Source organism: Hyla sarda, unplaced genomic scaffold (genome assembly GCF_029499605.1).
Source record: "Hyla sarda isolate aHylSar1 unplaced genomic scaffold, aHylSar1.hap1 scaffold_315, whole genome shotgun sequence".
Classification (NCBI taxonomy): Eukaryota; Metazoa; Chordata; class Amphibia; order Anura; family Hylidae; genus Hyla; species Hyla sarda.
Genome location: NW_026609879.1, coordinates 196,164 through 217,044, shown reverse-complemented (window position 1 = coordinate 217,044; position 20,881 = coordinate 196,164). Strand labels below are relative to the sequence as shown.

At 44.8% G+C, this 20,881-nt stretch overlaps 9 non-coding genes across 9 annotated transcripts; all 9 read right to left on the bottom strand.

Annotated features, from left to right (window-relative positions):
* Window positions 1–113: 113 nt before the first annotated feature.
* Window positions 114–304, bottom strand: LOC130329080 (U2 spliceosomal RNA). Its single transcript, XR_008872896.1, has one exon. It is a non-coding gene; the product is annotated as a U2 spliceosomal RNA (small nuclear RNA).
* Window positions 305–2,393: 2,089 nt separating this feature from the next.
* On the bottom strand, window positions 2,394–2,584 carry LOC130329079 (U2 spliceosomal RNA). Its single transcript, XR_008872895.1, has one exon. It is a non-coding gene; the product is annotated as a U2 spliceosomal RNA (small nuclear RNA).
* Window positions 2,585–4,666: 2,082 nt separating this feature from the next.
* LOC130329078 (U2 spliceosomal RNA) lies at window positions 4,667–4,857 on the bottom strand. The gene has a single exon (XR_008872894.1). It is a non-coding gene; the product is annotated as a U2 spliceosomal RNA (small nuclear RNA).
* A 2,075-nt stretch (window positions 4,858–6,932) lies between these two features.
* LOC130329077 (U2 spliceosomal RNA) lies at window positions 6,933–7,123 on the bottom strand. The gene has a single exon (XR_008872893.1). It is a non-coding gene; the product is annotated as a U2 spliceosomal RNA (small nuclear RNA).
* A 2,102-nt stretch (window positions 7,124–9,225) lies between these two features.
* LOC130329076 (U2 spliceosomal RNA) lies at window positions 9,226–9,416 on the bottom strand. The gene has a single exon (XR_008872892.1). It is a non-coding gene; the product is annotated as a U2 spliceosomal RNA (small nuclear RNA).
* A 2,093-nt stretch (window positions 9,417–11,509) lies between these two features.
* Window positions 11,510–11,700, bottom strand: LOC130329074 (U2 spliceosomal RNA). The gene has a single exon (XR_008872891.1). It is a non-coding gene; the product is annotated as a U2 spliceosomal RNA (small nuclear RNA).
* Window positions 11,701–13,781: 2,081 nt separating this feature from the next.
* Window positions 13,782–13,972, bottom strand: LOC130329073 (U2 spliceosomal RNA). The gene has a single exon (XR_008872890.1). It is a non-coding gene; the product is annotated as a U2 spliceosomal RNA (small nuclear RNA).
* Window positions 13,973–16,068: 2,096 nt separating this feature from the next.
* LOC130329072 (U2 spliceosomal RNA) lies at window positions 16,069–16,259 on the bottom strand. Its single transcript, XR_008872889.1, has one exon. It is a non-coding gene; the product is annotated as a U2 spliceosomal RNA (small nuclear RNA).
* A 2,083-nt stretch (window positions 16,260–18,342) lies between these two features.
* On the bottom strand, window positions 18,343–18,525 carry LOC130329012 (U2 spliceosomal RNA). The gene has a single exon (XR_008872847.1). It is a non-coding gene; the product is annotated as a U2 spliceosomal RNA (small nuclear RNA).
* Window positions 18,526–20,881: the final 2,356 nt, after the last annotated feature.

The following is a 20,881-nucleotide window of genomic DNA, read 5'->3' as shown; positions in this document are numbered from 1 at the left end:
CCACCTTTTGTTTTTTGGCTGCAGCAGCAGCAAGGCCCACAGGGCTGGCTAGCTGGCTAGCCAGCAAGCAGGTAGCAATGAAAGTAGGAATCTTTCTTTTTAACCCTGTAAGGGGGTGGTGCACTGTACCCGAAGATACTGCCATATCGGGTCAATGCATAGGGCGACGGAAGCAAGCTTCGAAATCGGCCCCCGTTCTCAAAAATCCATTTAATATATGGTCCCCAGATAGGGGACGTATCAGATATTAAACTGATAAGAACAGATACTACACTTGATCTTAGCCAAAAGGCCGAGAAGCGATAACCGTGAAAGGGGCGGGCCCAACAAGGTCCCCTTCATGGGCACTATCACTGCTTGCTGTCAGGGAGGCTGCCAGACAATTTTCCATGCACACTCTGGGCTGGGGGGCAGTCAACCACCAGTACACACAGCAGAACCTAAACCCATACCATTATTGCTAAGCAGCAAGACAGGGGCCCATTGCACTCCCACGGGGCCTTTTTAAATGCAATCCATAACCCGGATTTGCCAGGAACCCTTCTTACTCCTCCTACTTGCATGTGACACTGGGCTTAGGATCTGCATAGGAAACACACACACAAGCACACACCTACCTTTGTTGCCTGCAGATGCCTCCTTGGCTGTCCCCAAACGGTATCAAACCAACACCCACGGGAAGCTGTAAGCATAGAGGACATGCCTGCACCCCATTGGACTTACCTGTGTGGGTTAAATCCGGGTTATTTGACAACCTATGGCGGTGATGGTTCTGCTCAGGCAGAGCAGTGCTGATGCTCCTCATAAAGCTGTCGCTGCTGTGAAGGTTCTAGGTGACATCACAAATCCCTATGGTTACATACACAACAAAGCTGGGTTGTTGTTGTTTACACTCTGCAAGGCCTGTGGAAGTGAGTGACATCATAGCACTGTAGTTCTGAGGGTTCAAGATGGATGCAACAATCTCCTGTTGCTTCTATGAAGGCCGTAATAGACGACATCACCAAACAGCTCCATAGTCACATACACAGCAAAGGAGAGATGTTGTTTACACCTAGTGATGTCAGTGGTATTGAGTGACATCACAGCACAGTGCTAAGGCTCCTGGGCCTGGACACAGCAGCGGCTGCAATATCTCAACGGAGAATACGTTTATATCTATGTGTGTGTGTGCGCATATATATATATATATATATATATATATATATATATATATATATTTCTCCGCCGAAATCACTTTTAAACCCATTTCCACCTTTTTTTCCCTTCTCTTCCTCTTACTTTTTTTTCACGTTTTTTTACGTTTTTCTCCTTTTCGCCTCTTTTCTGGGCGTATTATTCTTCTTTTTCTTCTTTTTTTTCGTCTAATGCATACCCCATCAGTGCAGCAATGCTTATTCAATACCGCCAGCAGATGGAGACACTGGGGGATAATTTTCTAAGGATTTATACTGATTTTTCCTGTCTGAATTTGTCGCACAGAAAGTTGCAGGCCAAATATGTGTGACATTTCTGCGACTTTAGCTTCTAGAGCATTTTTACAACATTATACATAGGTGCTGAATACATAAAAAGCGACTGTTCAGCGACAGACAAGTCGCATCGGCTGAAAGTAGGCCAGAATGTCAGTCCATGTTGGAGCAGGTTTAGATACAGTCTAAAGCATAGATCTCAAAGTCTGTGCACAGAATTTAGCAAGGGCCTCGCACCTTCTGATGCATCAGGGGTAGGTGCACAATAGCATAGCCTAACCCTCTGTACTTTGGTCTATATTGATGCGGGACATAGACAGCCAGCTGATGACCAATCCATTAGTGCAATGGATGGCTGGAAGCATTTGTCTTTGCCTTTGCAATACCACAGAAGCAATGCATGGTCAATGTACAGCAATGACACACCTGTGTGAACAGCCAGGAGACCCCCCCCCCCCATGTTATGTTACATAGTTACATAGTTAGTACGGTCGAAAAAAGACATATGTCCATCACGTTCAACCAGGGAATTAAGGGGTAGGGGTGTGGCGCGATATTGGGGAAGGGATGAGATTTTATATTTCTTCATAAGCATTAATCTTATTTTGTCAATTAGGAACATTCAGCACCCACCCGCTATCAAGGCAGCTGCCTATCATGTCATGCCCTACCTGCACAGGTGTGCTGGCTACTCAAATGATCCAATTAAGGAGGCCATTTAGTCAGCAGCAGCAGAAGTCCTGTGCCTGGACGCTCCAACAGGGGCCAGACACAAGCAGAAGCAGAAGCAGCAGAAGCAGCAGCAGCACCACCTTTTGTTTTTTGGCTGCAGCAGCAGCAAGGCCCACAGGGCTGGCTAGCTGGCTAGCCAGCAAGCAGGTAGCAATGAAAGTAGGAATCTTTCTTTTTAACCCTGTAAGGGGGTGGTGCACTGTACCCGAAGATACTGCCATATCGGGTCAATGCATAGGGCGACGGAAGCAAGCTTCGAAATCGGCCCCCGTTCTCAAAAATCCATTTAATATATGGTCCCCAGATAGGGGACGTATCAGATATTAAACTGATAAGAACAGATACTACACTTGATCTTAGCCAAAAGGCCGAGAAGCGATAACCGTGAAAGGGGCGGGCCCAACAAGGTCCCCTTCATGGGCACTATCACTGCTTGCTGTCAGGGAGGCTGCCAGACAATTTTCCATGCACACTCTGGGCTGGGGGGCAGTCAACCACCAGTACACACAGCAGAACCTAAACCCATACCATTATTGCTAAGCAGCAAGACAGGGGCCCATTGCACTCCCACGGGGCCTTTTTAAATGCAATCCATAACCCGGATTTGCCAGGAACCCTTCTTACTCCTCCTACTTGCATGTGACACTGGGCTTAGGATCTGCATAGGAAACACACACACAAGCACACACCTACCTTTGTTGCCTGCAGATGCCTCCTTGGCTGTCCCCAAACGGTATCAAACCAACACCCACGGGAAGCTGTAAGCATAGAGGACATGCCTGCACCCCATTGGACTTACCTGTGTGGGTTAAATCCGGGTTATTTGACAACCTATGGCGGTGATGGTTCTGCTCAGGCAGAGCAGTGCTGATGCTCCTCATAAAGCTGTCGCTGCTGTGAAGGTTCTAGGTGACATCACAAATCCCTATGGTTACATACACAACAAAGCTGGGTTGTTGTTGTTTACACTCTGCAAGGCCTGTGGAAGTGAGTGACATCATAGCACTGTAGTTCTGAGGGTTCAAGATGGATGCAACAATCTCCTGTTGCTTCTATGAAGGCCGTAATAGACGACATCACCAAACAGCTCCATAGTCACATACACAGCAAAGGAGAGATGTTGTTTACACCTAGTGATGTCAGTGGTATTGAGTGACATCACAGCACAGTGCTAAGGCTCCTGGGCCTGGACACAGCAGCGGCTGCAATATCTCAACGGAGAATACGTTTATATCTATGTGTGTGTGTGCGCATATATATATATATATATATATATATATATATATATATTTCTCCGCCGAAATCACTTTTAAACCCATTTCCACCTTTTTTTCCCTTCTCTTCCTCTTACTTTTTTTTCACGTTTTTTTACGTTTTTCTCCTTTTCGCCTCTTTTCTGGGCGTATTATTCTTCTTTTTCTTCTTTTTTTTCGTCTAATGCATACCCCATCAGTGCAGCAATGCTTATTCAATACCGCCAGCAGATGGAGACACTGGGGGATAATTTTCTAAGGATTTATACTGATTTTTCCTGTCTGAATTTGTCGCACAGAAAGTTGCAGGCCAAATATGTGTGACATTTCTGCGACTTTAGCTTCTAGAGCATTTTTACAACATTATACATAGGTGCTGAATACATAAAAAGCGACTGTTCAGCGACAGACAAGTCGCATCGGCTGAAAGTAGGCCAGAATGTCAGTCCATGTTGGAGCAGGTTTAGATACAGTCTAAAGCATAGATCTCAAAGTCTGTGCACAGAATTTAGCAAGGGCCTCGCACCTTCTGATGCATCAGGTAGGTGCACAATAGCATAGCCTAACCCTCTGTACTTTGGTCTATATTGATGCGGGACATAGACAGCCAGCTGATGACCAATCCATTAGTGCAATGGATGGCTGGAAGCATTTGTCTTTGCCTTTGCAATACCACAGAAGCAATGCATGGTCAATGTACAGCAATGACACACCTGTGTGAACAGCCAGGAGACCCCCCCCCCCCCATGTTATGTTACATAGTTACATAGTTAGTACGGTCGAAAAAAGACATATGTCCATCACGTTCAACCAGGGAATTAAGGGGTAGGGGTGTGGCGCGATATTGGGGAAGGGATGAGATTTTATATTTCTTCATAAGCATTAATCTTATTTTGTCAATTAGGAACATTCAGCACCCACCCGCTATCAAGGCAGCTGCCTATCATGTCATGCCCTACCTGCACAGGTGTGCTGGCTACTCAAATGATCCAATTAAGGAGGCCATTTAGTCAGCAGCAGCAGAAGTCCTGTGCCTGGACGCTCCAACAGGGGCCAGACACAAGCAGAAGCAGAAGCAGCAGAAGCAGCAGCAGCACCACCTTTTGTTTTTTGGCTGCAGCAGCAGCAAGGCCCACAGGGCTGGCTAGCTGGCTAGCCAGCAAGCAGGTAGCAATGAAAGTAGGAATCTTTCTTTTTAACCCTGTAAGGGGGTGGTGCACTGTACCCGAAGATACTGCCATATCGGGTCAATGCATAGGGCGACGGAAGCAAGCTTCGAAATCGGCCCCCGTTCTCAAAAATCCATTTAATATATGGTCCCCAGATAGGGGACGTATCAGATATTAAACTGATAAGAACAGATACTACACTTGATCTTAGCCAAAAGGCCGAGAAGCGATAACCGTGAAAGGGGCGGGCCCAACAAGGTCCCCTTCATGGGCACTATCACTGCTTGCTGTCAGGGAGGCTGCCAGACAATTTTCCATGCACACTCTGGGCTGGGGGGCAGTCAACCACCAGTACACACAGCAGAACCTAAACCCATACCATTATTGCTAAGCAGCAAGACAGGGGCCCATTGCACTCCCACGGGGCCTTTTTAAATGCAATCCATAACCCGGATTTGCCAGGAACCCTTCTTACTCCTCCTACTTGCATGTGACACTGGGCTTAGGATCTGCATAGGAAACACACACACAAGCACACACCTACCTTTGTTGCCTGCAGATGCCTCCTTGGCTGTCCCCAAACGGTATCAAACCAACACCCACGGGAAGCTGTAAGCATAGAGGACATGCCTGCACCCCATTGGACTTACCTGTGTGGGTTAAATCCGGGTTATTTGACAACCTATGGCGGTGATGGTTCTGCTCAGGCAGAGCAGTGCTGATGCTCCTCATAAAGCTGTCGCTGCTGTGAAGGTTCTAGGTGACATCACAAATCCCTATGGTTACATACACAACAAAGCTGGGTTGTTGTTGTTTACACTCTGCAAGGCCTGTGGAAGTGAGTGACATCATAGCACTGTAGTTCTGAGGGTTCAAGATGGATGCAACAATCTCCTGTTGCTTCTATGAAGGCCGTAATAGACGACATCACCAAACAGCTCCATAGTCACATACACAGCAAAGGAGAGATGTTGTTTACACCTAGTGATGTCAGTGGTATTGAGTGACATCACAGCACAGTGCTAAGGCTCCTGGGCCTGGACACAGCAGCGGCTGCAATATCTCAACGGAGAATACGTTTATATCTATGTGTGTGTGTGCGCATATATATATATATATATATATATATATATATATATATATATTTCTCCGCCGAAATCACTTTTAAACCCATTTCCACCTTTTTTTCCCTTCTCTTCCTCTTACTTTTTTTTCACGTTTTTTTACGTTTTTCTCCTTTTCGCCTCTTTTCTGGGCGTATTATTCTTCTTTTTCTTCTTTTTTTTCGTCTAATGCATACCCCATCAGTGCAGCAATGCTTATTCAATACCGCCAGCAGATGGAGACACTGGGGGATAATTTTCTAAGGATTTATACTGATTTTTCCTGTCTGAATTTGTCGCACAGAAAGTTGCAGGCCAAATATGTGTGACATTTCTGCGACTTTAGCTTCTAGAGCATTTTTACAACATTATACATAGGTGCTGAATACATAAAAAGCGACTGTTCAGCGACAGACAAGTCGCATCGGCTGAAAGTAGGCCAGAATGTCAGTCCATGTTGGAGCAGGTTTAGATACAGTCTAAAGCATAGATCTCAAAGTCTGTGCACAGAATTTAGCAAGGGCCTCGCACCTTCTGATGCATCAGGTAGGTGCACAATAGCATAGCCTAACCCTCTGTACTTTGGTCTATATTGATGCGGGACATAGACAGCCAGCTGATGACCAATCCATTAGTGCAATGGATGGCTGGAAGCATTTGTCTTTGCCTTTGCAATACCACAGAAGCAATGCATGGTCAATGTAAAGCAATGACACACCTGTGTGAACAGCCAGGAGACCCCCCCCCCCCCCCCCATGTTATGTTACATAGTTACATAGTTAGTACGGTCGAAAAAAGACATATGTCCATCACGTTCAACCAGGGAATTAAGGGGTAGGGGTGTGGCGCGATATTGGGGAAGGGATGAGATTTTATATTTCTTCATAAGCATTAATCTTATTTTGTCAATTAGGAACATTCAGCACCCACCCGCTATCAAGGCAGCTGCCTATCATGTCATGCCCTACCTGCACAGGTGTGCTGGCTACTCAAATGATCCAATTAAGGAGGCCATTTAGTCAGCAGCAGCAGAAGTCCTGTGCCTGGACGCTCCAACAGGGGCCAGACACAAGCAGAAGCAGCAGAAGCACCACCTTTTGTTTTTTGGCTGCAGCAGCAGCAAGGCCCACAGGGCTGGCTAGCTGGCTAGCCAGCAAGCAGGTAGCAATGAAAGTAGGAATCTTTCTTTTTAACCCTGTAAGGGGGTGGTGCACTGTACCCGAAGATACTGCCATATCGGGTCAATGCATAGGGCGACGGAAGCAAGCTTCGAAATCGGCCCCCGTTCTCAAAAATCCATTTAATATATGGTCCCCAGATAGGGGACGTATCAGATATTAAACTGATAAGAACAGATACTACACTTGATCTTAGCCAAAAGGCCGAGAAGCGATAACCGTGAAAGGGGCGGGCCCAACAAGGTCCCCTTTGTCCCCTTCATGGGCACTATCACTGCTTGCTGTCAGGGAGGCTGCCAGACAATTTTCCATGCACACTCTGGCTGGGGGGCAGTCAACCACCAGTACACACAGCAGAACCTAAACCCATACCATTATTGCTAAGCAGCAAGACAGGGGCCCATTGCACTCCCACGGGGCCTTTTTAAATGCAATCCATAACCCGATTTGCCAGGAACCCTTCTTACTCCTCCTACTTGCATGTGACACTGGGCTTAGGATCTGCATAGGAAACACACACACAAGCACACACCTACCTTTGTTGCCTGCAGATGCCTCCTTGGCTGTCCCCAAACGGTATCAAACCAACACCCACGGAAGCTGTAAGCATAGAGGACATGCCTGCACCCCATTGGACTTACCTGTGTGGGTTAAATCCGGGTTATTTGACAACCTATGGCGGTGATGGTTCTGCTCAGGCAGAGCAGTGCTGATGCTCCTCATAAAGCTGTCGCTGCTGTGAAGGTTCTAGGTGACATCACAAATCCCTATGGTTACATACACAACAAAGCTGGGTTGTTGTTGTTTACACTCTGCAAGGCCTGTGGAAGTGAGTGACATCATAGCACTGTAGTTCTGAGGGTTCAAGATGGATGCAACAATCTCCTGTTGCTTCTATGAAGGCCGTAATAGACGACATCACCAAACAGCTCCATAGTCACATACACAGCAAAGGAGAGATGTTGTTTACACCTAGTATGTCAGTGGTATTGAGTGACATCACAGCACAGTGCTAAGGCTCCTGGGCCTGGACACAGCAGCGGCTGCAATATCTCAACGGAGAATACGTTTATATCTATGTGTGTGTGTGCGCATATATATATATATATATATATATATATATATATATATATATATATATATTTCTCCGCCGAAATCACTTTTAAACCCATTTCCACCTTTTTTTCCCTTCTCTTCCTCTTACTTTTTTTTCACGTTTTTTTACGTTTTTCTCCTTTTCGCCTCTTTTCTGGGCGTATTATTCTTCTTTTTCTTCTTTTTTTTCGTCTAATGCATACCCCATCAGTGCAGCAATGCTTATTCAATACCGCCAGCAGATGGAGACACTGGGGGATAATTTTCTAAGGATTTATACTGATTTTTCCTGTCTGAATTTGTCGCACAGAAAGTTGCAGGCCAAATATGTGTGACATTTCTGCGACTTTAGCTTCTAGAGCATTTTTACAACATTATACATAGGTGCTGAATACATAAAAAGCGACTGTTCAGCGACAGACAAGTCGCATCGGCTGAAAGTAGGCCAGAATGTCAGTCCATGTTGGAGCAGGTTTAGATACAGTCTAAAGCATAGATCTCAAAGTCTGTGCACAGAATTTAGCAAGGGCCTCGCACCTTCTGATGCATCAGGTAGGTGCACAATAGCATAGCCTAACCCTCTGTACTTTGGTCTATATTGATGCGGGACATAGACAGCCAGCTGATGACCAATCCATTAGTGCAATGGATGGCTGGAAGCATTTGTCTTTGCCTTTGCAATACCACAGAAGCAATGCATGGTCAATGTACAGCAATGACACACCTGTGTGAACAGCCAGGAGACCCCCCCCCCCCCCCCATGTTATGTTACATAGTTACATAGTTAGTACGGTCGAAAAAAGACATATGTCCATCACGTTCAACCAGGGAATTAAGGGGTAGGGGTGTGGCGCGATATTGGGGAAGGGATGAGATTTTATATTTCTTCATAAGCATTAATCTTATTTTGTCAATTAGGAACATTCAGCACCCACCCGCTATCAAGGCAGCTGCCTATCATGTCATGCCCTACCTGCACAGGTGTGCTGGCTACTCAAATGATCCAATTAAGGAGGCCATTTAGTCAGCAGCAGCAGAAGTCCTGTGCCTGGACGCTCCAACAGGGGCCAGACACAAGCAGAAGCAGAAGCAGCAGAAGCAGCAGCAGCACCACCTTTTGTTTTTTGGCTGCAGCAGCAGCAAGGCCCACAGGGCTGGCTAGCTGGCTAGCCAGCAAGCAGGTAGCAATGAAAGTAGGAATCTTTCTTTTTAACCCTGTAAGGGGGTGGTGCACTGTACCCGAAGATACTGCCATATCGGGTCAATGCATAGGGCGACGGAAGCAAGCTTCGAAATCGGCCCCCGTTCTCAAAAATCCATTTAATATATGGTCCCCAGATAGGGGACGTATCAGATATTAAACTGATAAGAACAGATACTACACTTGATCTTAGCCAAAAGGCCGAGAAGCGATAACCGTGAAAGGGGCGGGCCCAACAAGGTCCCCTTCATGGGCACTATCACTGCTTGCTGTCAGGGAGGCTGCCAGACAATTTTCCATGCACACTCTGGGCTGGGGGGCAGTCAACCACCAGTACACACAGCAGAACCTAAACCCATACCATTATTGCTAAGCAGCAAGACAGGGGCCCATTGCACTCCCACGGGGCCTTTTTAAATGCAATCCATAACCCGGATTTGCCAGGAACCCTTCTTACTCCTCCTACTTGCATGTGACACTGGGCTTAGGATCTGCATAGGAAACACACACACAAGCACACACCTACCTTTGTTGCCTGCAGATGCCTCCTTGGCTGTCCCCAAACGGTATCAAACCAACACCCACGGGAAGCTGTAAGCATAGAGGACATGCCTGCACCCCATTGGACTTACCTGTGTGGGTTAAATCCGGGTTATTTGACAACCTATGGCGGTGATGGTTCTGCTCAGGCAGAGCAGTGCTGATGCTCCTCATAAAGCTGTCGCTGCTGTGAAGGTTCTAGGTGACATCACAAATCCCTATGGTTACATACACAACAAAGCTGGGTTGTTGTTGTTTACACTCTGCAAGGCCTGTGGAAGTGAGTGACATCATAGCACTGTAGTTCTGAGGGTTCAAGATGGATGCAACAATCTCCTGTTGCTTCTATGAAGGCCGTAATAGACGACATCACCAAACAGCTCCATAGTCACATACACAGCAAAGGAGAGATGTTGTTTACACCTAGTGATGTCAGTGGTATTGAGTGACATCACAGCACAGTGCTAAGGCTCCTGGGCCTGGACACAGCAGCGGCTGCAATATCTCAACGGAGAATACGTTTATATCTATGTGTGTGTGTGCGCATATATATATATATATATATATATATATATATATATATATATATTTCTCCGCCGAAATCACTTTTAAACCCATTTCCACCTTTTTTTCCCTTCTCTTCCTCTTACTTTTTTTTCACGTTTTTTTACGTTTTTCTCCTTTTCGCCTCTTTTCTGGGCGTATTATTCTTCTTTTTCTTCTTTTTTTTCGTCTAATGCATACCCCATCAGTGCAGCAATGCTTATTCAATACCGCCAGCAGATGGAGACACTGGGGGATAATTTTCTAAGGATTTATACTGATTTTTCCTGTCTGAATTTGTCGCACAGAAAGTTGCAGGCCAAATATGTGTGACATTTCTGCGACTTTAGCTTCTAGAGCATTTTTACAACATTATACATAGGTGCTGAATACATAAAAAGCGACTGTTCAGCGACAGACAAGTCGCATCGGCTGAAAGTAGGCCAGAATGTCAGTCCATGTTGGAGCAGGTTTAGATACAGTCTAAAGCATAGATCTCAAAGTCTGTGCACAGAATTTAGCAAGGGCCTCGCACCTTCTGATGCATCAGGTAGGTGCACAATAGCATAGCCTAACCCTCTGTACTTTGGTCTATATTGATGCGGGACATAGACAGCCAGCTGATGACCAATCCATTAGTGCAATGGATGGCTGGAAGCATTTGTCTTTGCCTTTGCAATACCACAGAAGCAATGCATGGTCAATGTACAGCAATGACACACCTGTGTGAACAGCCAGGAGACCCCCCCCCCCCCCCCCCATGTTATGTTACATAGTTACATAGTTAGTACGGTCGAAAAAAGACATATGTCCATCACGTTCAACCAGGGAATTAAGGGGTAGGGGTGTGGCGCGATATTGGGGAAGGGATGAGATTTTATATTTCTTCATAAGCATTAATCTTATTTTGTCAATTAGGAACATTCAGCACCCACCCGCTATCAAGGCAGCTGCCTATCATGTCATGCCCTACCTGCACAGGTGTGCTGGCTACTCAAATGATCCAATTAAGGAGGCCATTTAGTCAGCAGCAGCAGAAGTCCTGTGCCTGGACGCTCCAACAGGGGCCAGACACAAGCAGAAGCAGAAGCAGCAGAAGCAGCAGCAGCACCACCTTTTGTTTTTTGGCTGCAGCAGCAGCAAGGCCCACAGGGCTGGCTAGCTGGCTAGCCAGCAAGCAGGTAGCAATGAAAGTAGGAATCTTTCTTTTTAACCCTGTAAGGGGGTGGTGCACTGTACCCGAAGATACTGCCATATCGGGTCAATGCATAGGGCGACGGAAGCAAGCTTCGAAATCGGCCCCCGTTCTCAAAAATCCATTTAATATATGGTCCCCAGATAGGGGACGTATCAGATATTAAACTGATAAGAACAGATACTACACTTGATCTTAGCCAAAAGGCCGAGAAGCGATAACCGTGAAAGGGGCGGGCCCAACAAGGTCCCCTTCATGGGCACTATCACTGCTTGCTGTCAGGGAGGCTGCCAGACAATTTTCCATGCACACTCTGGGCTGGGGGGCAGTCAACCACCAGTACACACAGCAGAACCTAAACCCATACCATTATTGCTAAGCAGCAAGACAGGGGCCCATTGCACTCCCACGGGGCCTTTTTAAATGCAATCCATAACCCGGATTTGCCAGGAACCCTTCTTACTCCTCCTACTTGCATGTGACACTGGGCTTAGGATCTGCATAGGAAACACACACACAAGCACACACCTACCTTTGTTGCCTGCAGATGCCTCCTTGGCTGTCCCCAAACGGTATCAAACCAACACCCACGGGAAGCTGTAAGCATAGAGGACATGCCTGCACCCCATTGGACTTACCTGTGTGGGTTAAATCCGGGTTATTTGACAACCTATGGCGGTGATGGTTCTGCTCAGGCAGAGCAGTGCTGATGCTCCTCATAAAGCTGTCGCTGCTGTGAAGGTTCTAGGTGACATCACAAATCCCTTTGGTTACATACACAACAAAGCTGGGTTGTTGTTGTTTACACTCTGCAAGGCCTGTGGAAGTGAGTGACATCATAGCACTGTAGTTCTGAGGGTTCAAGATGGATGCAACAATCTCCTGTTGCTTCTATGAAGGCCGTAATAGACGACATCACCAAACAGCTCCATAGTCACATACACAGCAAAGGAGAGATGTTGTTTACACCTAGTGATGTCAGTGGTATTGAGTGACATCACAGCACAGTGCTAAGGCTCCTGGGCCTGGACACAGCAGCGGCTGCAATATCTCAACGGAGAATACGTTTATATCTATGTGTGTGTGTGCGCATATATATATATATATATATATATATATATATATATATTTCTCCGCCGAAATCACTTTTAAACCCATTTCCACCTTTTTTTCCCTTCTCTTCCTCTTACTTTTTTTTCACGTTTTTTTACGTTTTTCTCCTTTTCGCCTCTTTTCTGGGCGTATTATTCTTCTTTTTCTTCTTTTTTTTCGTCTAATGCATACCCCATCAGTGCAGCAATGCTTATTCAATACCGCCAGCAGATGGAGACACTGGGGGATAATTTTCTAAGGATTTATACTGATTTTTCCTGTCTGAATTTGTCGCACAGAAAGTTGCAGGCCAAATATGTGTGACATTTCTGCGACTTTAGCTTCTAGAGCATTTTTACAACATTATACATAGGTGCTGAATACATAAAAAGCGACTGTTCAGCGACAGACAAGTCGCATCGGCTGAAAGTAGGCCAGAATGTCAGTCCATGTTGGAGCAGGTTTAGATACAGTCTAAAGCATAGATCTCAAAGTCTGTGCACAGAATTTAGCAAGGGCCTCGCACCTTCTGATGCATCAGGTAGGTGCACAATAGCATAGCCTAACCCTCTGTACTTTGGTCTATATTGATGCGGGACATAGACAGCCAGCTGATGACCAATCCATTAGTGCAATGGATGGCTGGAAGCATTTGTCTTTGCCTTTGCAATACCACAGAAGCAATGCATGGTCAATGTACAGCAATGACACACCTGTGTGAACAGCCAGGAGACCCCCCCCCCCCCCCCCCATGTTATGTTACATAGTTACATAGTTAGTACGGTCGAAAAAAGACATATGTCCATCACGTTCAACCAGGGAATTAAGGGGTAGGGGTGTGGCGCGATATTGGGGAAGGGATGAGATTTTATATTTCTTCATAAGCATTAATCTTATTTTGTCAATTAGGAACATTCAGCACCCACCCGCTATCAAGGCAGCTGCCTATCATGTCATGCCCTACCTGCACAGGTGTGCTGGCTACTCAAATGATCCAATTAAGGAGGCCATTTAGTCAGCAGCAGCAGAAGTCCTGTGCCTGGACGCTCCAACAGGGGCCAGACACAAGCAGAAGCAGCAGAAGCAGCAGCAGCACCACCTTTTGTTTTTTGGCTGCAGCAGCAGCAAGGCCCACAGGGCTGGCTAGCTGGCTAGCCAGCAAGCAGGTAGCAATGAAAGTAGGAATCTTTCTTTTTAACCCTGTAAGGGGGTGGTGCACTGTACCCGAAGATACTGCCATATCGGGTCAATGCATAGGGCGACGGAAGCAAGCTTCGAAATCGGCCCCCGTTCTCAAAAATCCATTTAATATATGGTCCCCAGATAGGGGACGTATCAGATATTAAACTGATAAGAACAGATACTACACTTGATCTTAGCCAAAAGGCCGAGAAGCGATAACCGTGAAAGGGGCGGGCCCAACAAGGTCCCCTTCATGGGCACTATCACTGCTTGCTGTCAGGGAGGCTGCCAGACAATTTTCCATGCACACTCTGGGCTGGGGGGCAGTCAACCACCAGTACACACAGCAGAACCTAAACCCATACCATTATTGCTAAGCAGCAAGACAGGGGCCCATTGCACTCCCACGGGGCCTTTTTAAATGCAATCCATAACCCGGATTTGCCAGGAACCCTTCTTACTCCTCCTACTTGCATGTGACACTGGGCTTAGGATCTGCATAGGAAACACACACACAAGCACACACCTACCTTTGTTGCCTGCAGATGCCTCCTTGGCTGTCCCCAAACGGTATCAAACCAACACCCACGGGAAGCTGTAAGCATAGAGGACATGCCTGCACCCCATTGGACTTACCTGTGTGGGTTAAATCCGGGTTATTTGACAACCTATGGCGGTGATGGTTCTGCTCAGGCAGAGCAGTGCTGATGCTCCTCATAAAGCTGTCGCTGCTGTGAAGGTTCTAGGTGACATCACAAATCCCTATGGTTACATACACAACAAAGCTGGGTTGTTGTTGTTTACACTCTGCAAGGCCTGTGGAAGTGAGTGACATCATAGCACTGTAGTTCTGAGGGTTCAAGATGGATGCAACAATCTCCTGTTGCTTCTATGAAGGCCGTAATAGACGACATCACCAAACAGCTCCATAGTCACATACACAGCAAAGGAGAGATGTTGTTTACACCTAGTGATGTCAGTGGTATTGAGTGACATCACAGCACAGTGCTAAGGCTCCTGGGCCTGGACACAGCAGCGGCTGCAATATCTCAACGGAGAATACGTTTATATCTATGTGTGTGTGTGCGCATATATATATATATCTATATATATATAGATATATATATATATATATATATATATATTTCTCCGCCGAAATCACTTTTAAACCCATTTCCACCTTTTTTTCCCTTCTCTTCCTCTTACTTTTTTTTCACGTTTTTTTACGTTTTTCTCCTTTTCGCCTCTTTTCTGGGCGTATTATTCTTCTTTTTCTTCTTTTTTTTCGTCTAATGCATACCCCATCAGTGCAGCAATGCTTATTCAATACCGCCAGCAGATGGAGACACTGGGGGATAATTTTCTAAGGATTTATACTGATTTTTCCTGTCTGAATTTGTCGCACAGAAAGTTGCAGGCCAAATATGTGTGACATTTCTGCGACTTTAGCTTCTAGAGCATTTTTACAACATTATACATAGGTGCTGAATACATAAAAAGCGACTGTTCAGCGACAGACAAGTCGCATCGGCTGAAAGTAGGCCAGAATGTCAGTCCATGTTGGAGCAGGTTTAGATACAGTCTAAAGCATAGATCTCAAAGTCTGTGCACAGAATTTAGCAAGGGCCTCGCACCTTCTGATGCATCAGGTAGGTGCACAATAGCATAGCCTAACCCTCTGTACTTTGGTCTATATTGATGCGGGACATAGACAGCCAGCTGATGACCAATCCATTAGTGCAATGGATGGCTGGAAGCATTTGTCTTTGCCTTTGCAATACCACAGAAGCAATGCATGGTCAATGTACAGCAATGACACACCTGTGTGAACAGCCAGGAGACCCCCCCCCCCCCCCATGTTATGTTACATAGTTACATAGTTAGTACGGTCGAAAAAAGACATATGTCCATCACGTTCAACCAGGGAATTAAGGGGTAGGGGTGTGGCGCGATATTGGGGAAGGGATGAGATTTTATATTTCTTCATAAGCATTAATCTTACTTTGTCAATTAGGAACATTCAGCACCCACCCGCTATCAAGGCAGCTGCCTATCATGTCATGCCCTACCTGCACAGGTGTGCTGGCTACTCAAATGATCCAATTAAGGAGGCCATTTAGTCAGCAGCAGCAGAAGTCCTGTGCCTGGACGCTCCAACAGGGGCCAGACACAAGCAGAAGCAGCAGAAGCAGCAGCAGCACCACCTTTTGTTTTTTGGCTGCAGCAGCAGCAAGGCCCACAGGGCTGGCTAGCTGGCTAGCCAGCAAGCAGGTAGCAATGAAAGTAGGAATCTTTCTTTTTAACCCTGTAAGGGGGTGGTGCACTGTACCCGAAGATACTGCCATATCGGGTCAATGCATAGGGCGACGGAAGCAAGCTTCGAAATCGGCCCCCGTTCTCAAAAATCCATTTAATATATGGTCCCCAGATAGGGGACGTATCAGATATTAAACTGATAAGAACAGATACTACACTTGATCTTAGCCAAAAGGCCGAGAAGCGATAACCGTGAAAGGGGCGGGCCCAACAAGGTCCCCTTCATGGGCACTATCACTGCTTGCTGTCAGGGAGGCTGCCAGACAATTTTCCATGCACACTCTGGGCTGGGGGGCAGTCAACCACCAGTACACACAGCAGAACCTAAACCCATACCATTATTGCTAAGCAGCAAGACAGGGGCCCATTGCACTCCCACGGGGCCTTTTTAAATGCAATCCATAACCCGGATTTGCCAGGAACCCTTCTTACTCCTCCTACTTGCATGTGACACTGGGCTTAGGATCTGCATAGGAAACACACACACAAGCACACACCTACCTTTGTTGCCTGCAGATGCCTCCTTGGCTGTCCCCAAACGGTATCAAACCAACACCCACGGGAAGCTGTAAGCATAGAGGACATGCCTGCACCTCATTGGACTTACCTGTGTGGGTTAAATCCGGGTTATTTGACAACCTATGGCGGTGATGGTTCTGCTCAGGCAGAGCAGTGCTGATGCTCCTCATAAAGCTGTCGCTGCTGTGAAGGTTCTAGGTGACATCACAAATCCCTATGGTTACATACACAACAAAGCTGGGTTGTTGTTGTTTACACTCTGCAAGGCCTGTGGAAGTGAGTGACATCATAGCACTGTAGTTCTGAGGGTTCAAGATGGATGCAACAATCTCCTGTTGCTTCTATGAAGGCCGTAATAGACGACATCACCAAACAGCTCCATAGTCACATACACAGCAAAGGAGAGATGTTGTTTACACCTAGTGATGTCAGTGGTATTGAGTGACATCACAGCACAGTGCTAAGGCTCCTGGGCCTGGACACAGCAGCGGCTGCAATATCTCAACGGAGAATACGTTTATATCTATGTGTGTGTGTGCGCATATATATATATATATATATATATATATATATATATATATTTCTCCGCCGAAATCACTTTTAAACCCATTTCCACCTTTTTTTCCCTTCTCTTCCTCTTACTTTTTTTTCACGTTTTTTTACGTTTTTCTCCTTTTCGCCTCTTTTCTGGGCGTATTATTCTTCTTTTTCTTCTTTTTTTTCGTCTAATGCATACCCCATCAGTGCAGCAATGCTTATTCAATACCGCCAGCAGATGGAGACACTGGGGGATAATTTTCTAAGGATTTATACTGATTTTTCCTGTCTGAATTTGTCGCACAGAAAGTTGCAGGCCAAATATGTGTGACATTTCTGCGACTTTAGCTTCTAGAGCATTTTTACAACATTATACATAGGTGCTGAATACATAAAAAGCGACTGTTCAGCGACAGACAAGTCGCATCGGCTGAAAGTAGGCCAGAATGTCAGTCCATGTTGGAGCAGGTTTAGATACAGTCTAAAGCATAGATCTCAAAGTCTGTGCACAGAATTTAGCAAGGGCCTCGCACCTTCTGATGCATCAGGTAGGTGCACAATAGCATAGCCTAACCCTCTGTACTTTGGTCTATATTGATGCGGGACATAGACAGCCAGCTGATGACCAATCCATTAGTGCAATGGATGGCTGGAAGCATTTGTCTTTGCCTTTGCAATACCACAGAAGCAATGCATGGTCAATGTACAGCAATGACACACCTGTGTGAACAGCCAGGAGACCCCCCCCCCCCATGTTATGTTACATAGTTACATAGTTAGTACGGTCGAAAAAAGACATATGTCCATCACGTTCAACCAGGGAATTAAGGGGTAGGGGTGTGGCGCGATATTGGGGAAGGGATGAGATTTTATATTTCTTCATAAGCATTAATCTTATTTTGTCAATTAGGAACATTCAGCACCCACCCGCTATCAAGGCAGCTGCCTATCATGTCATGCCCTACCTGCACAGGTGTGCTGGCTACTCAAATGATCCAATTAAGGAGGCCATTTAGTCAGCAGCAGCAGAAGTCCTGTGCCTGGACGCTCCAACAGGGGCCAGACACAAGCAGAAGCAGAAGCAGCAGAAGCAGCAGCAGCACCACCTTTTGTTTTTTGGCTGCAGCAGCAGCAAGGCCCACAGGGCTGGCTAGCTGGCTAGCCAGCAAGCAGGTAGCAATGAAAGTAGGAATCTTTCTTTTTAACCCTGTAAGGGGGTGGTGCACTGTACCCGAAGATACTGCCATATCGGGTCAATGCATAGGGCGACGGAAGCAAGCTTCGAAATCGGCCCCCGTTCTCAAAAATCCATTTAATATATGGTCCCCAGATAGGGGACGTATCAGATATTAAACTGATAAGAACAGATTTTTTTTTTTTTACTTTTAGATATAATATTCTTAGACTAAAAGACCTTACGCAGTCCAGATTATACTTAGTCTGCTAAAAGCATATTCCACAGATGTAGATTCCAAAGACTTTTAGCCACTTTGTGACCTAATCTTTTTTTATCCAATAAATAGAAAACATACATCTCACTAAGAGCTAGGCGAACACAATCTTTAGAGGTAATAGTGTCTCTTTTAAAAAGAAGAATATTCCTCGTCTTCCATAGTGCAATTTTAATACAATTTATACTAATCCACAAAACCCGAGACTTTTCCACAGATAAAACATTATAAAATCCATATAAAATAACTTCATGATTTAAAAAATTAAGATCAGAAATGAATTTTAGTAAGGGTCCTATCAAATGCCATATCTCTTGGGCGTAAAAACAGTTCCAAAAAAGGTGTAAAACTGTTTCCTCACTAGGACACCCCATTCTCGGGCACTTTGCACTACGACACAATCCTCTTCTGTGTTGGAATTCTCTGGTAGGCAAACATTGATGTGCTATCTGCCAGGCCAGATCTTTTAAGTCATTAGATAAGAATCCCATATTCACCATCCTCCAAACTCTTAGAGATTTCTCAGTGGAATAATTAGATATTAAGCAAATCTGTTCTATCTTCCTGATTTCAGGAACTAATTTTCGTGCATTACTACAAATTTCTTGACTAAAATTAGCAATGCCATAAATACGAATAATCTTTTCTAAAACCACATAGTGCGCTGGGGGAATAAATAAGATTGGGGACGTTAAAGGTAAGGTTATCCACTTTCTTTTTCTAAAAATGTGACCTGCAGCATATTTTAAAAAATAAGACCAATAACAGTTTCTTTGCAAGCCATTAAAACACATAGAAAAAAAGTGAATATATAAAAACCTTTTTAAATCAGGCACATCCTTACCCCCCAATTTCTTTGTCTTCATCATTACATCTCTCCTGAGTTTATCCATTTTAGACCCCCATAAAAAATGAAAGCAAATCTTGTTTAAAAACTTTAAGGTGCGTTCACTCGGTGGGAAAACCAAGCTTAAATATAGCATGATAGGTAGCAACAAAGCTTTCATTATCAGTACTTTTCCTTCTATTGTTAATTTCCTCATTTTCCAAAAACTTATTTTCTTTTGCACTTTCTCTTTGACGATGGACCAGCTTTCCTCTCCATTATTTTCATTGTCAAAGATGACACCCAAGATTTTGATTTTATCATATTGCACATTCACCTCCGTATTGCCCCAATTCCCTATTGCAAAGCAATCACATTTATTTTTATTTAATTTGAAGCCAGAGCCCTCACAAAAAAATTCTGTCTGTCTGATAGCACGTTTCAGGGATGGTTCATCTGGACATAGAATATTAACATCATCCATGTATGCTATCGTCTTTACGCTCTGTCCTCCACTTCCAGGGATTGGCACTCCTCTAATGAGCTTATCTTTTCTCAAAACATTCAACAGAGGTTCTATTGCACATATGAAAAGAATGGGTGATAGGGGGCACCCCTGTTTCACCCCAGACTGTAAACATACCTCTTGGGATAAAAAACCGTTAATTAAAATACGACTAAAACAGTTTTTATATAAAAGTGCAATTTTTCCAACAATAAAATCAGGAAAATTCATTTTCTTTAAAACCAACCATAAAAAATCATGAGAAACACGGTCATAAGCCTTTTGAAAATCCAAGGATAAAATTGCCAATTTCTGATCACATTGTTTCTGATACCATAAAACATCTTTTACAAGGTTTAGATGATCACTTATTTTCCTTCCAGGTACTCCGCATACTTGGTCACTGTGTATAACCTTAGAAATTACCTGCTTGAGCCTATTTGCTAAAATTTTTGCTAAAACCTTATAGTCTGTATTTAGCAGGGTAATAGGCCTCCAATTTTCTAATTTAGAGATGTCTCCTTTTTTAAAAATCAGAGTAACAACACCATCTCTCCAGGACGCAGGTAAAATCTCAGATTTAAAAGCACAGTTAAAAATACCTAAAAGATCATCTTTTAAAATGGACCAAAAACACAGATAAAATTCAACTGGCAACCCATCCGAACCAGGTGTTTTACCATTTAAAAAACTCTTAAAAGTGCTTAAAAGTTCAGGTAAAAAGATTTCATCACAAAGGCTCTCTTGGTCAGTTTTGTCAAGTTTTGAATCCAAGGTATCTAAAACATCATTAGTAAAGGAAATATCAATATCTTTTTTATTAAAAAGCTCCTGATAAAATACTTGTGCTTCTCGCAACATCTCTTCATTAGTTATCTTCCCTTCTATTACAGATATCATTTCTTTCTTTCCCACCACCTTCTTAAAAAAGAATCTCGAACACTTTTCATCATTCTCCAGACATTGCACCTT